The sequence below is a fragment of the Pleurodeles waltl genome, chromosome 12 (genome assembly GCF_031143425.1).
Source record: "Pleurodeles waltl isolate 20211129_DDA chromosome 12, aPleWal1.hap1.20221129, whole genome shotgun sequence".
In the NCBI taxonomy this organism is placed as follows: Eukaryota; Metazoa; Chordata; class Amphibia; order Caudata; family Salamandridae; genus Pleurodeles; species Pleurodeles waltl.
The window spans coordinates 399,743,569-399,768,142 of record NC_090451.1 but is presented as its reverse complement, the minus strand read 5'-3'; positions in this window follow the sequence as shown (position 1 = coordinate 399,768,142).

Sequence of the window (24,574 nt, the reverse complement as noted above, 5' to 3'; positions counted from 1 at the left end):
GACTAGGATTGTGGTCCCTACTTGGACACGGTGTGTACTTCTGCCAACTAGAGACCCAATTTCTAACAAAAATAAAAATATGTTCAACCAATATTCTGAAAAGTATAAGAGTCTGGGAATATTTGATATACTATTCCCACTCCAGTTTATGCAACAGTAGTGAAAGTGAAGGACTTTGAAGAGGGTAACATTTACTATCCTGACTTCAGAAAGCACAACAGTAGGGAAAGTTTTGGACTTCGGATGGGTTAGATTTACTATTCCCAGTACAAACAGCGCAAAAGGAATTTAGAGGGGTTGCATTTGCTAGTCCCTCTCCAGTCTAAGCAACAGTAGTGAAAGCATTCGATTTTGGAGGGGTTACATTTACTATTTCAACTCCGGTTAGTGCTACAGTAGGGAAAGTGGTAGACTTCGGAAGAGTTAAATTTACTATTCCCACTCCAAACAGCACAGTAATAGAGAAAGTGTTGGATTTGAGAGAGGTTAGATTTACTATCCCCAATCCAGTCTGAGGAGCAGTAGGGAAAGCATTGGACTTTGAAAAGGTAAGATTGACTATTTCCACACCAGTCTGTGCAACAGTAGGGAAAGCATTGGACTTCAGAGTTGTAAGATGTACTAATCTATGCAACAGTGGGGAAACTGTTGGACTTTGAAGGGGTTACAGTTACTATTCACACTCCAATTTTTTAAGCATCAGTATGGAAAGCAATAGATTTTGAAGAGCTTAGATTTACCATTACCACTTCAATCAGCGCGACAATAGGGAAAGTATTGGACTTCAGAGGAGTTATATTTATTATTCCCACTCCAAAAAGCACAACAGTAGCAAAACTGGTTGACTTCAGATGGATAGGATTTACTAATCCCACTTCAGTCAGTGCAACAGTAGGAAAAGCTTTGGACTTAGAAGTTAGGAGATTTGCTGTTCTACTCCAGTCACGCACATATATATATATATATATATATATATATATATATATATATATATATATTATTTTTTCACTGAAAAAACAAGGATTACAACAATGTTACAATTAGGAAATATAATTTAAAAGAAGTTATAGTTAGGCTTACATTTTAAATGTACTAAACCAGAGAAATTCAGCAGTTATAGTTAAAGTAATTTCAAAGAACTTTAACTTGTGCCCTATGGTAACTATAACTGGTGCTCCTCCATCAATAATTTTGTTGCAAATGTTGCAGTGATAATTTCAATTATGCCATTGAAGATGTCATGACTGCTGTAAAAAAAAGGGGTAATCATCAGTGCATGGTGAGGGGGTCCCCCTATAACCACCAAACCCCGTTCCACGCACAGCCACACCTTCAGGTGTGCATAGGAGAGGTTAGTCACAGGGCCTAGCCTGTGGCCAGGCCCTGCAGCTGACCTCTGTCAGCATCCAAATCCAATGCCATACGCGGCCTTCGTCCATGCACGGTGGGCATTGGATGCAGAGCCTGGCCAGAGGACAGGCCATGCAGCCAAAACCCATTAAACAGCCAACCCTACGCCACGCACACCCGTCACAAAGAAAAGAAAAGGGGCAGGGTGGAATAGCCTGACCCCCTAACCTTGGTGCCGGGATCCTCCTGGGTCCCCGCCAGGGTAAAAAGCATTTTCCTTAATAACTTTGCAGCAAAATTGCTGCAGTTTTGTGAATATGCTGCTATTAAAAAAAATAACTAGTGTAGTCGCCCGTGCTTGTATACAGAAAAGCTCCCAGGTAGGTCAGGTCCTAGGACATTAGTTTAATACAAAAAAACTGAAGGAGGGGGCACATGGGGCTCACCTCCAAGGTCTCTTTGAGGCTCGGTGATCACCACTTTCCCAGGGCTATAATAAAAATTGTAAAGGTGGCCAAATTTGGTGCAATTCCGTACAGTGGTTCTGGTTGTAGTCATATCCAAAATCCCTATGAGAAATTGCATCTTGGAAAAATGTATTGGGACCCCCTTTATCTCAGTTCCCATGTGACGAATCACACTGACACTTTCAAGACAGCAACTGAACTGAGTGGCAACCTTGTTTTGAAATTTTCGTCAGGATTAGTCAAACGTTCCTAAAGGTTTTGGCAAAACCAAAATTACTCTAATCCACTTCTCCCGCTTGCTACACAAAAGGATTGATAGAGACATAATCATACTTCTTGCTTTTTATTTCATTTAATTAAATTGCCATATTCCACCATAATGCATTTCCCCTATCACATGCTGCCCTGATCACATAACAAAAACAATGACATTTTCCTTACATGAATAACAATTAAATCATCATGGATATCAAAAATATACTACCATTACACTATCATAAATATTGAAAACATATATCATGGTGCCCGTATGCTTAGCAGTTCATTGTCATATTTTGTACAATAATTCAGTGTGTAACCATGCTTTACATTTGCATGATCTGTGGAGGTATTTTCATTCAAATGCAGTCGATGTTTGAATACCATCTCTTCAGACATCTTAACTTGATTAGAATTAGCACCATACCACTCACAATCACCCAAAAGCTTGATTGCCTCACAATTGTGCCCAAGTGGGTAATATTCTATATAATGCATGACATAATAATAATAATATTTTCTGAATTGTACATGGCACCATATTAAATATGGCAAAGCTAAAATAGTAGTTTGCATATACACATGTAAGGACTAGGAGGAGGATTGGCAGTTACACATTACAACACAAAATCCAACTGAATAGGAGTCAAAGAATGAGGCTGTGGGTTATCTTTCAAGCTGGAGCTCAACACATTAATTAACTTACAGACAAGGCTACAATTCTTCATCAACATTTAGAACGGTTGGTGTTTTACAATCAAGGTTCAATATATTTAATTTTGAGTTTCCTAAGTGTTTTCTTGGTCACCCCCTCTCTTTCTGTATGGTATTGCACTGATGACAAAATAGCTGAATTGCAGTATGTTTTAGTTGTGTATCTCAGTAAAATGCCTGGTTACAGAATATGTGTGGTCTATGATGCTTATCGCTCTCATGTGTTGCAAGATGCATTTGAGTACTTGGAGCGTGGTACTGCCAACGTATCTTAGATTACAAATGCAGCTTAAAACACACATAGCACATTCAGCTTTGCAGTTGTATCCACCCTTGATCTGAGAAGACCTTTCATGAAATGGGGTCAAGTATTTTGTGGTATTTTCCCCAGTTTGGAATGCCCTACATTTAGAGCATCAGCGGAACCCTTTATTAGGACTTGGCCGGCTCTTTTGGCTTATCATTCCTGGACTACTTCTAACCAGAGCATCTTGCCTTGAATATGCTCTGTGATGCGCAATAAAAGGGTTTCTTGACACTTTTGGACTTAGTACTTGGTTTGATTTAATGGTGTGCCATTGTTTCCCGATTAGGGATCTCAATGCTTTGTCCTGGTTACTATACATGGTAATTAATCTACTCCCACCAAATAATGCATTCTATTATTTTTGTGGTTGACTATGCCTTGTGTGTGTGCTATTAGCTCGCTATTGGGTCTTCTTACGCTGAATCAAGCTATCATATACTTCTGGCATATTAATGCATCTGCATGTCTACTACAGTTTCTCTTTGCACTGATCATCTCGCCATGGGCTATACTGGCCTTCAAATGTTGGGAATGAAAGCTTGAAGCATGCAGTATCGTATTGCCAGCGGTCTACTTTCTAAATAGTTTGGATTCTATCTTGTTATCTCTAATGAAAACTTCCAAATATAGAATGTTACTGTGGTTTTACAGATTTAGCTTGTAAAGCGCAAATTGAAGTTGTTATCATTGATTTCATTCACAAATCTAGCAGTATTCTCACTAAAAGCTCCCCACATAGCAAATACACCATCAGAAAACCTTACCCACATTACAACATATTCATCCCTAACAATCGTACGGTCATTGCAGACCACCTGCTCCTCCCACCAGCCCATAGGCAAATGTTAGACTTGGCATCGTTGGTTTGGTCTTCCCAAACATTTTGCCTCTGTTTCCCAGGTTGTTGATGTGTGCTGGACTCTGTTTTTGCTGTTTTTGTTACTCTGGGCACTTTACCACTGCTATCCAGTGCTAAAGTGCAAGTGCTCCTACGTAAAATGTGTGTGTAATTGGATTTCTATGATTGGCATATTTGATTTACTGGTAAGTCCCTAGTACAGTGCACCAACTGTGACCAGGACCTGTAAATCAAATGCTACTAATGGGCCTGCAGCACTGGTTGTGCCACTCACATTAGTAGCCCGGTAAACATGACTCAGACCTGCCACTGCACTGTCTGTGTGTGCAGATGTAAACTGCAAATTTGACTTGGCAAGTGTACCCACTTGCCAGGCCTAAACCTTCCTTTTCTTACATGTAAGACACCCCTCAGGCAGGGCCTAGGGAACCCCATGGGCAAGGTTCAGTGTATGTTTAAGGTAGGAAATATACTAATGTGTTTTCTATGTCCTGACAGTGAAATACTGCCAAATGCGTTTTTTAATGTTGCAAGGCCTATTTCTCTCAAAGGTTAACATGGGGGCTATCTTTAAATATGATTAAAGTGTAGATTCCCTTTGGGAGCAGATGGACATGTGGAGTTTGGGGTCTCTGAGCCCACCATTTAAAAATACATCTTTTAGTAAAGTTGATTTTGAGATTGTGTTTTTGAAAATGCAACTTTTAGAAAGTGGGCATTTTCTTGCTTAAGCCATTCTGTGACTCTGCTTGTTTGTGGATTCCCTGTCTGGGCTGTTTACACCTCTCTCTAGACAGTGACACAAAGGGAGCTGGTGAGTCTGCATTTCCTTAAGTGCCTTCTGTGCTTGGAGGGAGGAGTGGTCACTTACACCTGAAAGTGCTGTGCCTGCCCTCACACAATGCAGTTTCCAACCCACTGGTATGTATCTGGGGCCTGGCCTTGGCAAGGCAGGATCTCACAAACAAGAGAGACTTTCTTTTGAAGTAGGCCTACTTCAAAGGACAAAATGGGTATAAGAAGAGCACCCAAACCCCTGAAAAATTAGATCACTTCTGAAAATCAAGAGGAGCCTCTGCTTGGAGAAGAGCTGAAGAGCTGAGGAGAAGTGCTTCCCTGCCTGTGACTGTGCTTTGTGGATCTATCCTGCAGTTGCTGCTTCTGCCTATGCAAGGGGGCAAAGACTGGACTTTGTTGTGCATTCCTGCTTGTGAGGAAATCTCAAAGGCTTGTCCTGAGCTTGCTTCCTGTTGTTGAAGTCTCAGGGCCATCAAAGACCTCCCCTGCCAGCCCCTGGACTCTCTGCTGAGACTCTGGCCGTGCCAAGTGGTGCCCTATCCATTTCCTGGGGCCTTGAATGGTGAAGCTGGCAGACCAAGACTGAAAATCCATGCACAGTCTGCTGTGCTTGTCTAGATTGACGCATCGCTCTCCTGCAGAGAAGAAGAATGACTCTCGCCAACCCGACCAGAGGAGGAATGACGCACGGTGTCGCTTGCGAGTGAGAAATTGACGCATCGCTGGCCTTTTACGACGCACACTCACCCGTGCTGTGTTATTTTGATGCAACCCAGGTACCTTTTCACGCTAACAGCGTTAGCACTGTTTTCTAAGGACTTAAGTTTCTTTTTCCTTTTTAAATCATAACTTGTCTTGTGTGTGGTGGATTTTTGACATTTTGGTCTTGTTTTGTTTATATAAATATTACCTATTTTTCTAAATCTCGTGTCATTTTGTAGTGTTTTCACTGAGTTACTGTGTGTGTTTGTACAAATACTTTACACCTAGACTTTGAAGTTGAGCCTGCCTGCTTGTGCCAAGCTACAAAGGGGGTGAGTAGGGGTAAACTGAGGGTGATTCTCCTTTACCCTGACTAGAGTGAGGGTCCTTGCTTGGACAGGGGGTATCCTGACTGCCAACCAAATACCTCTTTTCTAACAGAAAACATGAATAGCTGTGGGCAAAACAGATGCCCATTAATGTGCCGCGCAATTGATAAAACTACTAATTTTTTAACATGAAATAGTTGCTGTCTAAGCCCTATTTGATGATGGTTAATAACATCTGTTCAAATAAATCCCTACTGCATGTAGGCCATCTTGATGGCAAATGCAAGTGTACAATGTACATACATGAAGCAACATAAGAAGATAGTAATCGTCCTAGAGGATGCCATAAATCAATCCTGAAAAGCAATCGGTGTCCTTTAAGTAAGGCAGCACATTTTGTTCCTATTCTCGCAGAAAATAATCAATATATTTAGATGTGTTTTCAAGGAGGGTATCTTGAGCTGATACTATTGGCCTCCCTGGTGGCATCAAAGAGTTTTTATGGACCTTGGGAATCAAGTACATATTTGGAATTCCAGTGTGATCATTCCATAAAAAAATATTTTCATCTTAGCTTCATAGCAGATTGTTATACAATTCAATCAAATTAGACTTATACTTTGTCTTTCCTTACACTGTAACATTTTGATTGTATCTGGCATAGCATGCAGCATTATTGAGCTGTTCATAAGGTTCTTTCCTATACATATCAACTGGCCAAAGAAAAATGTTATCTCCTTTATTGTAGGTCGTGATGACCACTTTATTGTGAGCCTGCAATTTGTTGATCAGAGTTCGATACCTCTTCTGGTGCATTTTCTTTCTAGGCCCACTTTCATTTGCAGCCATGTAAAATTGTTTCACCTCATTGATTAACATTTCCACAGCATCACGTAGGGTCACTGGTAAAAATGTTGATGCAGATTTAAATGGCATCTTAGCTTCTCCCTACACTCCAGGCTGGCGGGAATCAATTACATTTTGTTTGGTCATAGGTGCAATAATTCCCAAACATTTGTTCTTCAGTTCATTTAATACTTTCTTAAGAGCCAAATTGGATACTTTTAGATGTTGCTGATCTTGATTTTCCATTGCTGCTAGATTCACTGGCTAGTTGCTCTTTAGTGAGTTTCAAATTATGGATGAACTTAAAAATGGCGATCCCAGCCTGACCACAGTTAAAATAACTTTCAGGACAATAAGATAGACCCAAAGGCAAAATTTGCTTTTCCGCTTCACTAGGAACAATTTGTGATAAACTGATAATGGATTGAGTATTGACTTTATTGTTTACTTCTTACTCTAGGATTGCTTTGGATTTAACTTTATTTTAAGAATTCACCAGTTGCGCTCTTTGCATCTCCTCCCTTTCTGCTTTTGCATCTTTAAACTGGGGCCTTAAGTTTTGGCGAATGTCTATCCATAAAAAATGTAACTCCTCATTAATAGATGTATAATCAGACATACCCCCAACCGCTCTCATACCATTGACCCCTTTGTTGGTATTAGTGTTGATTTCTGAACTTAATTCAGTTTCAGTGTCCACAAATTTTGTTCCTGCAGTGATGTATTACCTTCCATTATTCTCTGATGTTTGTTGTTGTCATCTCACCCAGCAAATGTGAAAATCTGTCCTTTCTCATAACCTTGCTTGTCCCTTATGAACTTCTGTGTTTTTTTTGTAATTTAATGATTTCTTCATGTTTGTTACGATGAACATTGGTGTCTTTTCAATATTGTTTGATTAGTTTCTGCTGCAGGTCCTTGTCAAGCTCACTATTGAGTGAGTATTTGTTGTTGCTATTTCAGAATATTTAACAAGGATGCAGATTAAACGACTAGATGCTTCAATGTTGCTACCCGCCCATTCTTTCAACATTTATGGATTGGGATTCTCAAACCTGAGGCAATTAAGATCCTGAGCCTTCTTGGGATTTCCCTAGTTCTAATTACTTCTGTGATAACTTGTGCTCCCACCATTTTGTACTTCTGCGATGATTTGTGTTCCCACCATTTTATTTTTATATATATATTTATATATATGTATATATATATCAGCCTTGATCACGCATGGGAATCAGTAATACCTCACCAATTATATACATACATCGAGTACTTGCTTGACAAAAAACGGTGAACTTAAACCGTAAGCGGTAAACTTAAACATGAACAGAGGACTGGCATCTCCATGTAGGACAATCACAAAAGTAGAGGTGTTGGCCATATTGTACTGCCTATAAAGCCAAAGAATAATTCTAAATTATACAGCTTGCTACACTGCCACATATGTCAAATTAGGTAAACAGTATAACGTTCAAATAACATTAGAAATAAAGCAAAACAAAACAAACATCAGTGCTTAACTGTAGTATATGCCTACTAAAGTGGGCAACAATAACCTAGTATATGCCGATGTGATTGCCTGTCATGATCCCACATGGGGCGGTCCTCTTATGGGGTAGAAACACAATCTTATGAGCATTAACATGCACAAGTACTTCAAATATCATGTCACAGGAAGCTGAGAGTACTTTACACAAATACAATTTGTTGCAGTTATATTGTCCCGGAGTTGTACTATGGTTCCATGCTAGGTGGCTCAAATACAAAAATAGGCGACCGATCACCATACCACACAGAAACTTGAGAAGCCCCATACATGGTACAGCCAAAGTGTGCAAACGAAATATAGTAAAGTATACAAATATACTGAGATACAGATAATAAAAATGAAATTAAAAATAAATGTAAAGAGGAGAGTTATTAAAATTCATGCCCTTGGAATTATAATCATATCAACATAAGGAAATGTGCTGTCACTGCATGGAAAATGTTTAATCCTTCAGTCAGTAATACAGTATGCAACATACGAGATACAGCCCCAGTGGACCAGGCTGTGTTGAGTTCCCCACCCTGTAAAAGCCTCCAAATGGGCAAGCCGACCTGCAAAAACATTCAAGGTAAAACACAAGCAAGCTCTGAAACAACTTAAAAATGCAAGTGAAAAACTATATCACCTAGTGCATCCAAGGTGACCTGGAAGAAAAGGGTAGGGCTCCCCGGCCAGGGCCTCCTCTCAAAACCTAGCACACCAGGTGAGAGGCCCTTCCTCTCCTACATAGAAAGTAAAACAGAAAAACAGATAAACAGGTATCACAGAGGATTGCAATACCTTAATGGAAACACAATAAAACCAGACTGGATTAGATCACTACTGTAGTTCTAATTATATCAATGTCATTCCAAATGGACATTTAGCTCTTCATCCGAATTCAAACCATGGGAAGTTTTTGTATTGAGCTCTATGATAAGTTTAAGTTTACGTTTCCTTAATGTAGCTGTCCTGTCACCATCCCAGGGGGCTATCTTGACATGTTCAATACCAAAATATGTCAGATGCTTCCTGTCACTGTACTGGTGTGTTTCAAGGTGGCATGATACTGGGTAAGGCTTATCATGGTTGGTAATGGCCCTGGTGTGCTCCAAGATTCTTTTGCACAGTGGGTGTATGGTGCTAGCCACATACCTGAAACCATAGGGGCACTGCAGCATGTATACGACAAAGGTCGAGCTGCAGGTGATGAACTGTGTTATGTGTCTTCATCTGGTAGTGCGAATAATAGCAAAGTCTGTGCAGTTAGTTGAATGGTTGCAAGCCTTGCATTTCCCACAAGTATAAAACCTTGTGAGTGGGTGTCCCAATGTGCCTTGTGTCTCTTCTGTAACACCAACCTGCGCCTTAACCAGTATGTCTCTGAGTGACCTGTTGATGTTGGGTGTATTACTAATGGTCACCCCAATAATCGGGTCACATTTGAGGAGATCCTAGTTTTTGGCCAAAGTACCTCATACAGTTCCTGATTCACTGATAAAGGGGGTTATTATTCTGGTTTGGTTCTCCTCATTATTACCATTGGTCTTTTTGTTCATCCCAAACAAATAATTTCTAGAGCTTATGCTGACTTTTTTAATAGCATTATCTATGACCCCCTTCAGGTAACCCCACTGAGTGGAATGTTGCACCATGTTCTTTTGCTCAATCAAAAATGTGCCATCATCACAGCAGGTTATTTTGACCTGCATTAGTTCCCCACATAGTATGCTCCACTTCAGCTGACTCTGGGTGGCTGCTTAATGCAATAAGCAAAGTGTTACCTGCAGTTGGTTTCCTGTGTAATTTAGAGGTGAGCGTATTTTGTATTATGTCGACCTCTACAGCAAGAAAAATGATGTGCTTCCTGCTCATGTTCAAAGAAAATTGTAAGTTCATGTCATTGTCATTGAGGCAGTCCACAAACTTGGTTGCATTGTGTTCACTGCCTTGGCAGATCTCACAGAGATAATCTATGAACCTGACCCAAAGTATGATCTTTTCCATATCCTCGGTGAATTGAGGTGTGGTGGACACCTGCTCCCCCAAGCAGCCAATGGGTAAACTTGCGTAGCTGCGATCGAAGCAGGTGTCCATCACAGCCCACTGCAGCTGTCTATACAGAGTTTTGTTGAAAGTAAAGATGTAGTTGGTATGGCAGAACTTCATCATGTTCAAGAGCATCTGTATATGTGTGTATTAATAGACAGGTCTGGCCCTAAGGAAGTGTTCACGTGCTTTTAAGCCACCTTAATCTTGAATGTTCATATAGAGTGCCTTGACATCAAGGGTCATCAGAAGAAAATCAGGTTCCCATATGATACCTTGGGAGATATCGAGAAGATGTCATAGAAGAGAGCAAAGTTAGGCAGTCATTTGGTCCTTCGTGGGGCTGCCAATCAGATAAGATGATGGAGATCTCATCTCTGCTGGTCTAGTACTGAGGGTTCTCTGCCACTCAGGTGGGGAATTTTCATCAACATTTCTACCTTTGACATGGTAAGAGCACTTTTTGCCAAATTCTGATGTTTTCTATGTTGTCACGTCATGAGGGACCAGTTGGTGTTTATTTGTCCTGCACAAACAAACTCCCAAAGCTTTTTATTCTGTAGAACAGCACAAAAGAAATGTTTCTAAGCATCCGCTCCACCTTTTAAGGCGCTCTCAAAGTCAAATAAAAAAAGGGCAGTACTTGTGATACATTTTTTCCTGTGACTTACATATGAGTAGGTTTTCTAAGGGAGGATTCAGCTTAGGCTCTATCATAGTTCCCCCACATGTAAATATGCCAAGACAGCTATCACAGGAGCAGACAAGAATCCTGATTATTTGTACAAGGTTTCTCATCCCACCCACTCTGAATGCACCACTTAAAATTTACCCGAGAAGTCTCGTTTTATGAAATCATTAAATACTGTCACGTTCCATCATATTTTATGGAGCCTTCTTAGAACCTCTCACCACATCTGGTCAATCCTTAAATGGACTTCCACTAGAGAAGAAAGCAGACATTTCTAGAGTTCTTTCAGACTCCAAATCGGTATGTATCACTTCTAAGACGGCAACTGGAGTGGGAATAATAGAAGAAAGTGCACTGTCTCAAATTATGTGTTAGTTTAGGAGGATAATTCTTTTGGAGACATTTTTCAAAATAATCAACTGTTTTTAAGTGGAAGTAAGTAAATAAGAAGACAAAATAAATGTATATCATCAGAAGGTAGATATGCGTAAAAAATATGTTTTAATCAAGAATAAATGGATCTCTTTAGTACTTTTGATGTAAAACCATGTTTTCTTTCTATAATGAAATGAGAACGTGCCATAATCTGGTAATGAAGGGGTAAATTCAATCCAACCTCCAGGTACAACGGAACAATGTGTCTATTTACAGTATACGATTTGAAATATCAGACTGCAGTCTTCAGATGACATGTTTTTGTTTTGTACCTTGCAAATTAGCTGGTTACAATACAATATTATAAAATACTGAGCTTTGGGGTATGATAATGTTCTTTCTGCCTCCCACGGCACGCAAAAATGCTGTGCGCTGCACTTGCTATTCTTTAATATTACTTATTACCTTAAGGGATTCTCGGAAACATTAATTATTGCACAATAGATTTAGACATTCTTTCACCAGGGCAGACATTTAAACATACAATAACGCCTATTAAAAAGGATGGCCATGAACGTGAACATGAAAAAACCTGTAATGGTATTGCAGAACGCTTTTCAACCTGCTGATTAAGTAATATAGAGCACAAGGATTAGAGATGAATTGCACAAAATCTGCCTGATTATAGTCAATCTTTTTTCTGGAACTTTTTTCTCCAAGCGTGATCATTTATGACAAACCATACGAAGAAACTCTGCTTCCTGATAGGGTGGCTTTGCAGTATGAAAAATCAATTATTGATTGTCTGTCCTGGGAACATTGGGGAGATTCAAATCTGCATCCAAAGAGGAATGCAAAATGCTGTTCAGTCTGCACAAGTATTGCTTTGGTTGGGACAAATGACAGTGTAAAATTTACTCGCAGCAGTGCAATAATTAAAAATATATTTAGTGCATGATTTCAATGTTGTATTATGATAAATTGGGTCAGTCTCCGAAGGCTAACAGGGAGTATGTCCAGTGCAACATAAGTCATCCCGATATTTAGACTGTATTTACCTCCATCCAGTCCATTTCAAGAATTTTTTTATTTATGATATTTCAAGTCATTGAGTCCCAATAAAGACCCTCCACAATTTGGATTCCCATTTCTTTATGATATTATTAGAATCATTTACTTTCTGATTAGGAAAATCAGATCCGTAGAAAGAAGAACACCCAACAAGTATTTTGAGAACTACTCTTCACTTCCTAAGCGCTCCCTTATTTCTTCCTCAATCACAGTTCGTTGCAAATTGATCTTGAACTTGCATTCAGTCTGCACTACCCAAGCATTGATGATACTGGTCACTATCGGTTGATTATTAGGTTGGTGAATTATTTCACTTCATCAGAACGAAACTGACTTAAACAAACTACTGAGTGTTTGAATGTATGCACTGAACATTATTACACACAATGAGATGGTAACAGTTGATTGATAAGATCTCAAACAACCCTGATCTTACATGACACAAAATGGTTAGGGATAAATAGCTGGAAAATATTGTTTGGAAAGTAGATTTGAACTGTATTTAGTGTGGATGAATGTCTTATTCTGGTTGGTTCTAGGTGTATCTGTGGATGAATACCTACTCCGGATAAAGTGCATGTGAATGCACAAAATGCATTGAGAAATATCAGTTTTACAGGGAACTTGGCTTTCAACACATTGGCTTATGTTTACCATAAATAAATAAATAAGTGGAGCTTTTCAACTCAAGTGGAGATGCAATGTCTTTGAATCGCAACTAGTACTTAAAATAAACAACCGAGACGTCTCTGAACTATAGAATACTTTGGGCCTGGACACAGGAGTGCACAGTAAAATCTGGACAACCAACGAGAAAACTCTACATCATTATAAAAACATTCTGTAACATTTTCAATTTCACCAAGAGATCCAATTGTAATACCTGGAAAGGTTCTGTAGTCCATCGCATCACCCAGTAATTTTTAGGAGAGACAGTGGCACTTTTTCTGTAGGAGAATGGTCACAAATTGCAGAAGTAATGTCAGAGATGACTTCTGAAATGGCATTCCTTCATCAATTGTGTCCACCGTATTATCGGGCTCGAATCATAATCGTGTCTTGTTAAAGGGTAATGGTGACCCCTGACCACCTTTTCAACATGGCAATTCCAAGTCCCTATTTAGGAATTTAGATGTCTACTGGGCCGTTGTGCACTTCATATTTAATGAATATAATCATCAGCTGCCCCCATTATGATTTTCTGCTGGCGCCTGTAAAAGGAGTTAGATGCCCTTTGATTTGTCAGCTTTAACCTGAAACTCATATTGTTGCAAGCAGCCACATCTTCTGAGTAGAACTCAAAGAAAAATAAGAAATTACCAGCATAATTAGGTGTAATATTTTCATTCCCTCTGTAACTTTTCATTTCTCGTTGGAACATCGGTTTTCCATTCATAAGCTATGGTAACTCTGTACCTGTGGAGTTACAGAAAAACCCAGAATATGAAACTCCAGACTGATGCAGAGTTGACCGGGACAACTCCAGAGCACCCAGAATTAGGCATTAAGGGCCAGATGTAGAAAAGGTTTTTACCCATTCTGTCTCTATGGGAAAAAAAGTGTTCGTACATAAGGCCCTAAGTCACTTCCAGCATGTGAGCTGACATTGCCTGTTAAGGAGTAAATGCAACCCCACTGCCTGTGAAAATGACACAAAATCCGTGCACCATCCTTGGAAACTCCTAGGTATAATGCAGTTTTCATAGCAGAAGGACTTGGCCCTTCTCAGAGCTCCTCTGTGCATTTCTGTCACAGTGAATACAAAAGCAGAGAGCAGTGCATCCACATCGAGGCATGTTTTTTTATTGGTAAACAGTAAATCCTGAAGTCAAAAGTCAGAAATTCAACAGTCAACCACTTCATTTGACGCGAATACACAGAAATGTCTTTGCTAAATGGAAACCGTACTGCGGTTGCATCTTTTCTTAATGTCACTAAACCCTTATAGCAACAAATCAGCTTTAAAGTGAAGTACATGACAGCAAAATATAAGTACACACAAAATACATTAAATATCAGACTTCATTTGTCCTGACTACGTCAACTTCGCTCTCCATTCAGAGCTGCTGACTGCAGAGCACAGCATGCGATTTTCTAAGATCCATTTTAGAGTGGACTGAAATATAAATGACAGTTCGCACTACACATGAACACAGACAACTGTATAAAATATTTAAATAAAGACAGCAAAGAACAGAGAAGGCCATCAGAGCCCTTGGCAGACCCAATCCCCGGGGATTCATCAGCTTGAGATTCATTGCAATTTTCATTTTATAATGTCTAATGTTATTTTTAGCTGCATATTCTGTTCACTTCAGAAGTAAGACTTTGTGTGCTGTCTTTCACTGCTTCCATTTCGCTCGGATTTGATTATTTAACTTAAACAATGTTTTTCATCAGTAAAATTCTTCACGAGTTTACTTACATTAATAGTATCTTCTGAGTACGAATTCACCGCCATGCCATTTGCATGAATCAGTCAAAAAGATTGACTTTTAATTGACGTTAACATGATTATTATCCTTAAGGCTTGTGAAGATTGCCTTACTTATTGAATTCAGTCTTTCTTGATTTTTGTTTTAATTGGGGTGGCTTTGATTAGCCTTCAAAAAACGATGGCCCTCATTTACTAAGATGTGGTGCAGCGTGGTGCTGTGGCAAATTTAGCAGCGCCAGGCTGCATCACTTCAGAAACTGAGGGATGTGCCGTATTAAATACAATACGGTGCATCCCTTATCGCTAGCGCTGGCGCTAAAGTTAGCTGCCTAGCACCAACGTAGGCACCCTTGCATCATAGTGCAAGGGGTCTACATTTCAGGGAATGACTGTTTATGTGCAAGAAGGTGTCCCTTACTGCACATAAACAATAAATAATGGCAGTTTGCTAGTCCAATCTGTTCTGCACAATGCAGCGCACATAAGAGAAGCAGATCTTCATTATTTAATGGTTGTTCATGTGCAGGAAGGGACACCCTCCTGCATATAAACCATCATTAATGGCATTTTGCTCTTCGTATGTGTGCTGCATTCTGCAGCACACATAAGAAAAGCAAAAATGAGGAGAATTTTATTTCTGAATGCCATGGTGCATTTTGTTGCTGTAATAAAGACAGTCTTGTTTATGATTCTAGTAAGTTTCACTCAGTGATCAATTTGTAGCAATGTTGGACATTTTCAGAGCTAGGATAATTGGAAGGATACACTCCAGTCACTGCATTTATTTAGGTTGGGTTTTAGGATTTTCTGTGAATATTAGACTCACTTTGGTATTAATGGTAGTGCCTACATTCCTTGGCCCTATAAGTTTCAGGACATCAATGCAATTGAGTGTGGTATTCCCTTCATTCAATAAATATTGTATTCTTTGACTGATATGGAGAATCTTTGGGATCTGGTGGCTGAGTGAACCAATGTCTCCACTCAGGGAACAAGTTGAAATATGTTTACAATTCGTTTTCCAATTTTGGGTGGGGGAGGGTGTGGTGCCCCTCCCCATGCCTTTACAGGTCTCTGAAACCCCATCTCCAGTGCAGTATTGTTTTTAAGGAGATGGGTGCATTTGGCCTCTCCCCAGCCTTTAGGGCCCTGGAGATCTCATCACTAAAACTTTTTAAGGTGAAGGGAACATGTGCCCCCTATTTGAGCATTTTTGGCCCAAGTGACCCAAACTCCCAGGGCCATTTTTTTTAAAGGGGAGGAGGGTGTGTGACGCCCTTTCTGACCCTTTAGGGCCTCAGCGAACTCATCCCCTGGGGCCGTTTGCATTTAGTAAGGGGAGTAGAGTGCATGGCCTCCCTGCCCAAAGCTTGAGGTCCCCAAGGACTCCATCACCGGAACCAATTTTTTAAAAGGGGACAGGCATGCATGGCCCCTCTCCTATTGGCCTCACAGATCTCATCCCCTGGGATCTTTGATGGGTTACCCACTGCCCACCTAGGGCACCCACCCGACACTACCTATCCCCTGCACCTCTGACAAAGCCCGCCGCTCACCATCTTCAGGAAGAACCTCAAGACGTGGCTCTTCGGATGAGGCCCCTCCCCCCAGCACCTTCAGACCCTCGTGGGAGAGGTGAGTAGCCGCGCTTTTAAAAGCTTGATTGATTTCTAGATTGATTGACACTATGTTGGGAGTTATGGGGAAGTCCCGGAGCCCGGTGACCCCGCTGGCTACCTGCATGCACCCATCCTGAGTGCCACAGGAACTGGCATTGCTCCCACCTTGCAAGAGAAGCTGTTTTTCACTGCTCCCATTGGGCAAGAGAAATCTGAGTTTCCCTGCCCTCAAGAGCACAGACAGGGAAAAAAAGAGTGTGGTCCAACCTGCTTGGAGCATTTTCAAAGCTCCAACCGGGTGTGAGCAGACAAATGTTTCCTTTCCGCACTCTTGTGGGCAGAAAAATACTGTGTCCCGAGAGTAGGCTCTCCGGGTCACAGTGAGTGAGCAGGCCCAGGGGATTAGGTTCTCGGGCCATTTCAAGCTCAGAAAGTATGCTAACCTCCCCTCACCCTTTTTTTTAGTGTTGGTCCTTGGGGAATGGTGTTCCCAGGCCCTTTTGAAGCTTGAAAAGGGGGGCCTTTTTATTATCATGTCGGCCATGTGGGATAGGTTACTCAGGGCTTCTTAGAGGCTCACGAAGGAAGGCCATTTGCCTGTTCCCCTTTTCTTTGTGTCTGGCCCGGGGGGATTGGGTACCCTGTTCATCTCAGAGGCTCATGGAGGGGGGGCACATGCCCCCTCCCCTAAATATGTAAATCCATCACCACATGGTCCCAACCCAGGGCTGTTGATCATTTTCACATGGAAGCCTGTGCTTTTTGTTTATTTAAAATGTTTTGGCCTCTGGGAGGGCCCTCCACAAACTCCCCACCAGGCCTTCCCTTCCCCCTTACATCATTTTTTCACCTTTTTTCAGGACTTTGATTTCAGTCCAAGTCCTAAGATGGCTGACTCCACATCGTCATTGAAGTGATGGAAGCCAATCAGCTCTCCTCTGGAGATCTGACATCTCTGCAGATCCTCCATGTCTCTAGATAAACAAAAAGTGAAATCTTTAATTTCTCAAAAATTAATAAACGGATTTATGCCAAATCTCAAAAAGCACACTCTCTGGGTGAAGACCTAACTCTCAGAAAAATTTGGTGTAAATATATTCAGCCATTTGGACTGTAGTTGTGTCTAAGTTTCCTGTGGAAATATGAATGAGGAAAATGCATTCTGGAACATCCCTTTTTCTCTGCCCTTGCTTGAAGAATCACCCAAAAAATTTTCCTTTTAGGAGCTGAATGTGTTTTTTTGGAAGGTTTTGTGAGGATTTGTAAGGCGGTGCCATAGTTATTAGGAAAACAAAAAAAAATCTCTATGGAAACATGATCCTAACTATAACTAATCTTAACATATATATTTTTTCATTGAAAAAAGAAAAAGGTTACAATATTAATGTTATTGTTAGGTGAATTTCTCAGTGACAACAATAACTTTATTAACTAAAAAACACATAAATTCAGGAGTTATATTTAGCAGCACCGTCACTTGCCCCCCTGCCATGCACTGCTTATGAACTCACACATGACATCACTCATGGCATGATCTAAGACATAATTTATGACATCACTGATGACACCCCAAATTACATCATTAAATCTATAACTTGTGCCCTAAGGTAACTATAACTCATGCCCTTGCCAAGCACTGCTAATTTACTCTCACATTACATCAGTCATGACATCTTCTATGACATAATTGATAATGTCAGTGAAACAGATGCAATAAAATTATTGTGTGAAGAAGCTTAACTCTCTGCTCAGAACTCTTCCTATCCTGATGTGTGTAAATGGTAAATGGTTTCGAATCACCACCATCTCCACTAACACTCCTTCCTACAGTGTATACACTAGAGCTTATTGAAAGATCACCTACTCCTTCCTACATTTCACAATGCTGAGATGGTCTTGTGAGATTGTGACATTTTGAAAAAAAGAATTAACATTCTATTCTTCACAGTACTTATGTCTTACACCCTCCTATCAATGATAAGGGGCACAATATCCATTTCTCCTAGCAGAGTGTACTGACAGCTCACCTACTCCTTTTTTGCTATTCACGATCCTGCGGGAGTCCCGTGAGATCATATAAATTAGTTAAAAACAATATAAAAATATTTATATCACAGTAGTTATCCCTTAGAAGCCTCCTCTCTAAAACTAAGAGGGCAGGATGCCTTCTGCTGTCCCCTTGCATAGCTTTATTACTTCATTTCTACAACAATTTTTCGCAGTAAACAGTAATGGTGGCTATTGCACATATTTACATCAAATCACAAAAAAACACAATCTGCTGACCAAGATACAGTTTCCGACAAATTTGGTGTAATTCAATTCAGCAGTTTCTGCTGTTGCATGTCTTAAAGAGGTCTATGAAAAATGCACAGAATTTTGAGTTTCAGGACTCCCTTTTTTCTCAGCCACCACAGGATGGATCATCACAGAACTTTACTGGAAGGAGCTAGCTGTGACCAAGATAGTGTTGTTGAAAGTTGTTGCTGGACTGTGAAGTAACAATAAACAGCCCTTAATCTGCTTTGGAGTGCTACTCTAATCTTTTGCTGAGAAAATTACAGATGAGGTCTGACATCAAGAGAGCACTTTACTTATGTTAAGAAACTTTCACTCATTGCCTAAAGTAACTTTTCGGCACAAGTTATAGGTTCTTCAAATAAGTATAACTATTAGTATAACCATAACTGCTGAATTTCCATCATTTTGGATGGGTAAAATATCAACTTAACTATAACATCCCTGTAGCCTTTTTTTTTTCAATGAATTTCTACGTTTTTTTAACACGCATGTTGAGGCCATCCGCAGCAGGAGTTGGCCTTGGGGCCTTTTTCATGCATTGAAATCCAATCTGTGCACGGCCTTTGGCCGACACAGCATGAGGTGGGATGCAGTGGCTGTTTTTTTTAAATTTTTTGGGGATCCACGGATCCACAGTGGATTTACACATGGGGCCACGCTGAGCCCCATTGAGGATCTATTTTTGCCCATGAGGGGTACCTCTGTGTGTTCCATGTGGTCAAGGTACCTGTATCCCGACCACTATCTGTTCTTGCAGTGTTTTATTCCCACCCCCAGACGATGTGACAAACAAAATGGCAGCTGGAACTTTTCTGTCAGATTGCAGCCAGCTAATCAGGGCCTTGCTTTTCCCTCCGATTCGTGGATTCACCACAGGTGTATCTGTAGAGGATCTGTGTCTCTAGATAGCTATATTTATACCCCTAGATAACTCCAAAACTACTGAATGGATTTACACCAAATTATAAAAAGTACACTTTCTGGTCCAAGATCTAGCTTTCTGTAAAATTTGGTGTAATTACGTTCAACGGTTTGGGCTGTAGTTGTGTTCAAAATTTGAAATATTCCATACTTAGAATGGGGAAAAAGTGTTTTGGAAGCCCCCCTTTTTCTCTGCCACTGCTTGACAGATCACCCGGAAACTTTCAAGACACCAGCTAAAGTGAGTGTCATATTAGCTTTTGAAATTTTGTGAAGATTCAACAAACCCCCCCCACCAAAGTTATTGGCAAAAAAGAGTTTCTGTCTATTGAAAAAAGTGGTCTTAACTATAACACTACCAACTGGCTATTGCCAGTATGTGATAAATATACATATATATATATCTATATATATGTATTGCTTTTTTTACTAAAAAAATCCAAGGGTACAGGGATGTTAAAATAAGGCTCTGAATTTACTTACACAAAAACATAGAAATTCATCAGTTATAGTTATAGTTATTTCAGATCACTATAACTATAACTCACGCCCTAAGGTAGCAATAACTCACGCCCTTGTCATTCACAGCATTTTCTTCAATAATTTAACTGCTACGTTTCATTTATATTTTTTATTATGTTATAGAAGTTGTCATGAGTGCTGTAATGTGTGGGGTAATTAGCAGAGAATGGCGAGGGCGCGAGTTATAGTTGCCTCAGGGTATGAGTTATAGTTACTTGAAATAACTCTAACTATAACTGCTGCATTTCTATTTGCATGCAGGGAACAGATGAAAACTCTGCTTTCTGCAAGCAAGAGGCGTTTGACTGCTCCTGCTTGCAGAAAGTGAAGTTATGTTTGCTTTTGCTTGGTGGGAGCTGTCAGTTCCCGCCAAGCAAAAGCAAACAGCTACCTCCAGACAGTGGGTACCTCAGGAGGTAGCAGGAGCCGGCCCTGAGGGGTGGCGGTCCCCAGAACCATAATTTGTCTCCACGAGTATTGGAGTACATAGCCCCAGGGAGGTGGTGGTCCCCTGGGCAAGGGGTAACTAACATATCCCTTACATTCATCTATTTCAGCCATAGGGAAGTGGCGATTCATTGGTCTGCATTAATTTTATGTTTGGCTCTGGGAAGGTGGTGGTCCCTGGGGCTGCAGGGGGGGGGCATACAGGCCCCCCTGCATTAATAGAACTTGCTTTGGCCCCAGTAGGTGGCAGTCCACTGTGCTTTTGGGGGCCACAAAGGCCCCACCACATAAATTTAGGATGATTTGCCCTGGGTAAGTGGTGGCCCCTGCGGCACAGGCAAGCCCAGTGGGCCCACCTGCATACATATTTTTAAGTGCCCTGGGAAGGTGGTGGTCCCCGGGAGCAGGGGTGTGCAGCGCAGGCACCCCCACATACATTAAAAGCAGTGCCCCGGGGAGGTGGCAGTCCCCAGGACTTTTATTAGACCTAGATGGGTGGCCTTGTCTGCCCCCTCCTATGTTTATGCTATACCCCTGGGGCCTGGCCCACTGAGGGCAAAACAAAAAGCAAGCGCGGGAGACTGAGATTGCTTTTTAAAAAAAAAAAATCACTGTGACATTTGCCAATTTGTCGCGATTGTCACAGTGGATTTAAAATAATACTTTTAAGCACTGGGGGATCCCTGAGGGACCTCTGCACCAAGGCTAGAGGGGTAGAATACTGGTACTCTGCCACCTTTTCATTTTTTTTTTGGGCTGCCAAGACTTCCTGGTTGAAGTGTTGGCAGCCAATCAGATGTCTGCATGAGATCTGGAGTATTCGCGCCTCCAGATATAAAAATCTTTTTTTTTTTTAATTTTTCAAATCTTTAATTGATTTACACCAAATAACAAAAGGGCTTCTTTCTGAACCAAGAGCTACCTTCCTGACAAGTTTGGTGTAGTTCATTGTAGTGGTTTAGGCTTTAGTTGTGTTGAAAATCCCTATGGGACATTAAGGGGGTGATTCTAACCCTGGCGGTCGGTGTTAAAGCGGCGGCCAACCCGCCAACAGGCTGGCAGTAAAAAATATGGAATTCTGACCCTGGCGGGAACCACCAACACAGACAGCCACTTTAACACTCCGCCCGCCACGGCGGTACAAACAAACAGCGCGGCGGTCACCGCCAACAGCCAGGCGGCAGACAATGTACCGCCCACCCTATCACAACTCACCAATCCGCCACCTTTTCTGGGGCGGGAGCACCGCCGATAAAAACACGGCGGAAACAGACTACGAACGGGAAAACGCTCACCACTACGCACTCCAGGAGGAAGGAGGACAGCATGGAACCCGAATTAAACATCCTACCTGCTCTCGTCTACCTTCTCATCTACCACGAGTACGAAGTCCGGCGCAGACGACAACGGTGAGTACTGCACCTACGACACACGGGAGGGGGGAGGAAGAAAGGTTACGGGCACACACATATGCGACCCCCCCCCCCCAACTATGTACACACCAATGCAGAGCAACAAGTCACAGTGACACCACCCAAACACCCCAGAAAAATGCTAGGACATAATCAAATTTGGAATAAATATTTATGTACCAAAAAGGTCCTGAAAAATATCGTACAACCATGAAAGATATTCACAAGAAAACAAATGACATACACATCAGTGTATAACTGAAGTAACAAGTCCTGCACATCCTACGAATTCATCATGTCCGTGGGCCAAAGTTTTGAGAAACAAGGGCAAAGCCCACACAGGAGACCTGAGTCCTTTGGAGAGAACACTGCAGGGGCATCAGATGTAAAAACTACAGGCACCTCAGGGGGAAGGGAAGGGGGGGGCACCACAGCCACATGAGTCCACAACGCCAGATCCACGAGGAGCCACCATGCCCACTGTACCATCCTGGGGAGCGCAAAGCCACAGTCTCTCAATGTCTCTACAGTGGGTGGGCTGCCCACTGGACCATCATGGGGAGTGCAAAGCCACAGTCTCTCAATGTCTCTACAGTGGGTGGGCTGCCCACTGTACCATCCTGGGGAGTGCAAAGCCACAGTCTCTCAATGTCTCTACAGTGGGTGGGCTGCCCACTGGACCATCCTGGGGAGTGCAAAGCCACAGTCTCTCAATGTCTCTACAGTGGGTGGGCTGCCCACTGGACCATCCTGGGGAGTGCAAAGCCACAGTCTCTCAATGTCTCTACAGTGGGTGGGCTGCCCACTGGACCATCCTGGGGAGTGCAAAGCCACAGTCTCTCAATGTCTCTACAGTGGGTGCGCTGCCCACTGTACCATCCTGGGGAGTGCAAAGCCACAGTCTCCCAATGTCTCTACAGTGGGTGGGCTGCCCACTGGACCATCCTGGGGAGTGCAAAGCCACAGTCCATCAGTTGGATGACAGTCTCCACTGGTCAAGGAGGAGGCATGGTGGGCACAGTGAACCATAAACAGTGATTGAGACGGCGGTGCCCAGCGGAGCGGTGCTTCACAGGAAGGGCCCAGCGGAGAGGTGGAGAGACTGCGGTGCCCAGCGGAGCGGTGCTTGACAGGAAGGGCCCAGCGGAGCGGTGTTTGAGACGGCGGTGCCCAGCGGAGCGGTGCTTGAGAAGAAGGGCCCAGCGGAGCGGTGTCTGAGACTGTGGTGCCCAGCGGAGCGGTGCTTGAGAAGAAGGGCCCAGCGGAGCGGTGCTTGAGACGGCGGGCCCTGTTCAGCGGTGCTCTTCTCCACGGCGGGCCCTGTTCAGCGGTGCTCTTCTTCACCGCGGGCCCTGTTCAGCGGTGCTCTTCTGCACGGCGGGCCCTGTTCAGCAGTGCCTATCTTCACGGCGGGCCCTGTTCAGCGGTGCTCTTCTGCACGGCGGGGCCCTGTTCAGCGGTGCTCTTCTTCACCGCGGGCCCTATTCAGCGGTGCTCTTCTTCACCGCGGGCCCTGTTCAGCGGTGCTCTTCTGCACGGCGGGGCCCTGTTCAGCGGTGCTCTTCTTCACCGCGGGCCCTGTTCAGCGGTGCTCTTCTCCACGGCGGGCCCTGTTCAGCGGTGCTCTTCTTCACCGCGGGCCCTGTTCAGCGGTGCTCTTCTCCACGGCGGGCCCTGTTCAGCGGTGCTCTTCTTCACCGCGGGCCCTGTTCAGCGGTGCTCTTCTCCACGGCGGGTCCTGTTCAGCGGTGCTCTTCTTCACCGCGGGCCCTGTTCAGCGGTGCTCTTCTCCACGGCGGGCCCTGTTCAGCGGTGCTCTTCTCCACGGCGGGCCCTGTTCAGCGGTGCTGTTCTTCACCGCGGGCCCTATTCAGCGGTCCTCTTCTCCACGGCGGGCCCTGTTCAGCGGTGCTCTTCTTCACCGCGGGCCCTGTTCAGCGGTGCTCTTCTCCACGGCGGGCCCTGTTCAGCGGTGCTCCTCTGCACCGCGGGCCCTGTTCAGCGGTGCCTATCTTCACGGCGGGCCCTGTTCAGCGGTGCTCTTCTGCACGGCGGGGCCCTGTTCAGCGGTGCTCTTCTTCACCGCGGGCCCTGTTCAGCGGTGCTCTTCTGCACCGCGGGCCCTGTTCAGCGGTGCTCATCCAGCAGGTCAAGGGAGCCAGACCTGGCCTGGACTCCCTGCTCAGTCGCCCTCGGACTGTGACGTTTCGGGACCCTTCGGGGACGGACTCCTGGCCTCCTTAGTGTCCTCCTTCCCAGCTGGGATGTGGCATGTGGGGTCCACCTTCTCCGCGCTCCTGCTGCCCTTCCGCTCCTTTGATGGGGCTCTCAGGCCTTGCCTCCCCTAGATGGTGTGGGTGGTGAAGTGGCCGCACATTGCTCCTTCGGGGCAGCCCTGTTGGTCCTCGCACGGCGGCCCTTGTTTTTGCGGGTCCTCTTGCCGGGGGGGGGGGCTGGACGTGTCCTTGCTGCTGATCGATGTGTCACTGCTGGCAAAGGGTGGGCTCCAGAACCCATGCACAACAGTGACACCCGAAGCTGGGCTGGTGGTGGCTGCGGTGCTCTTGGGACTCT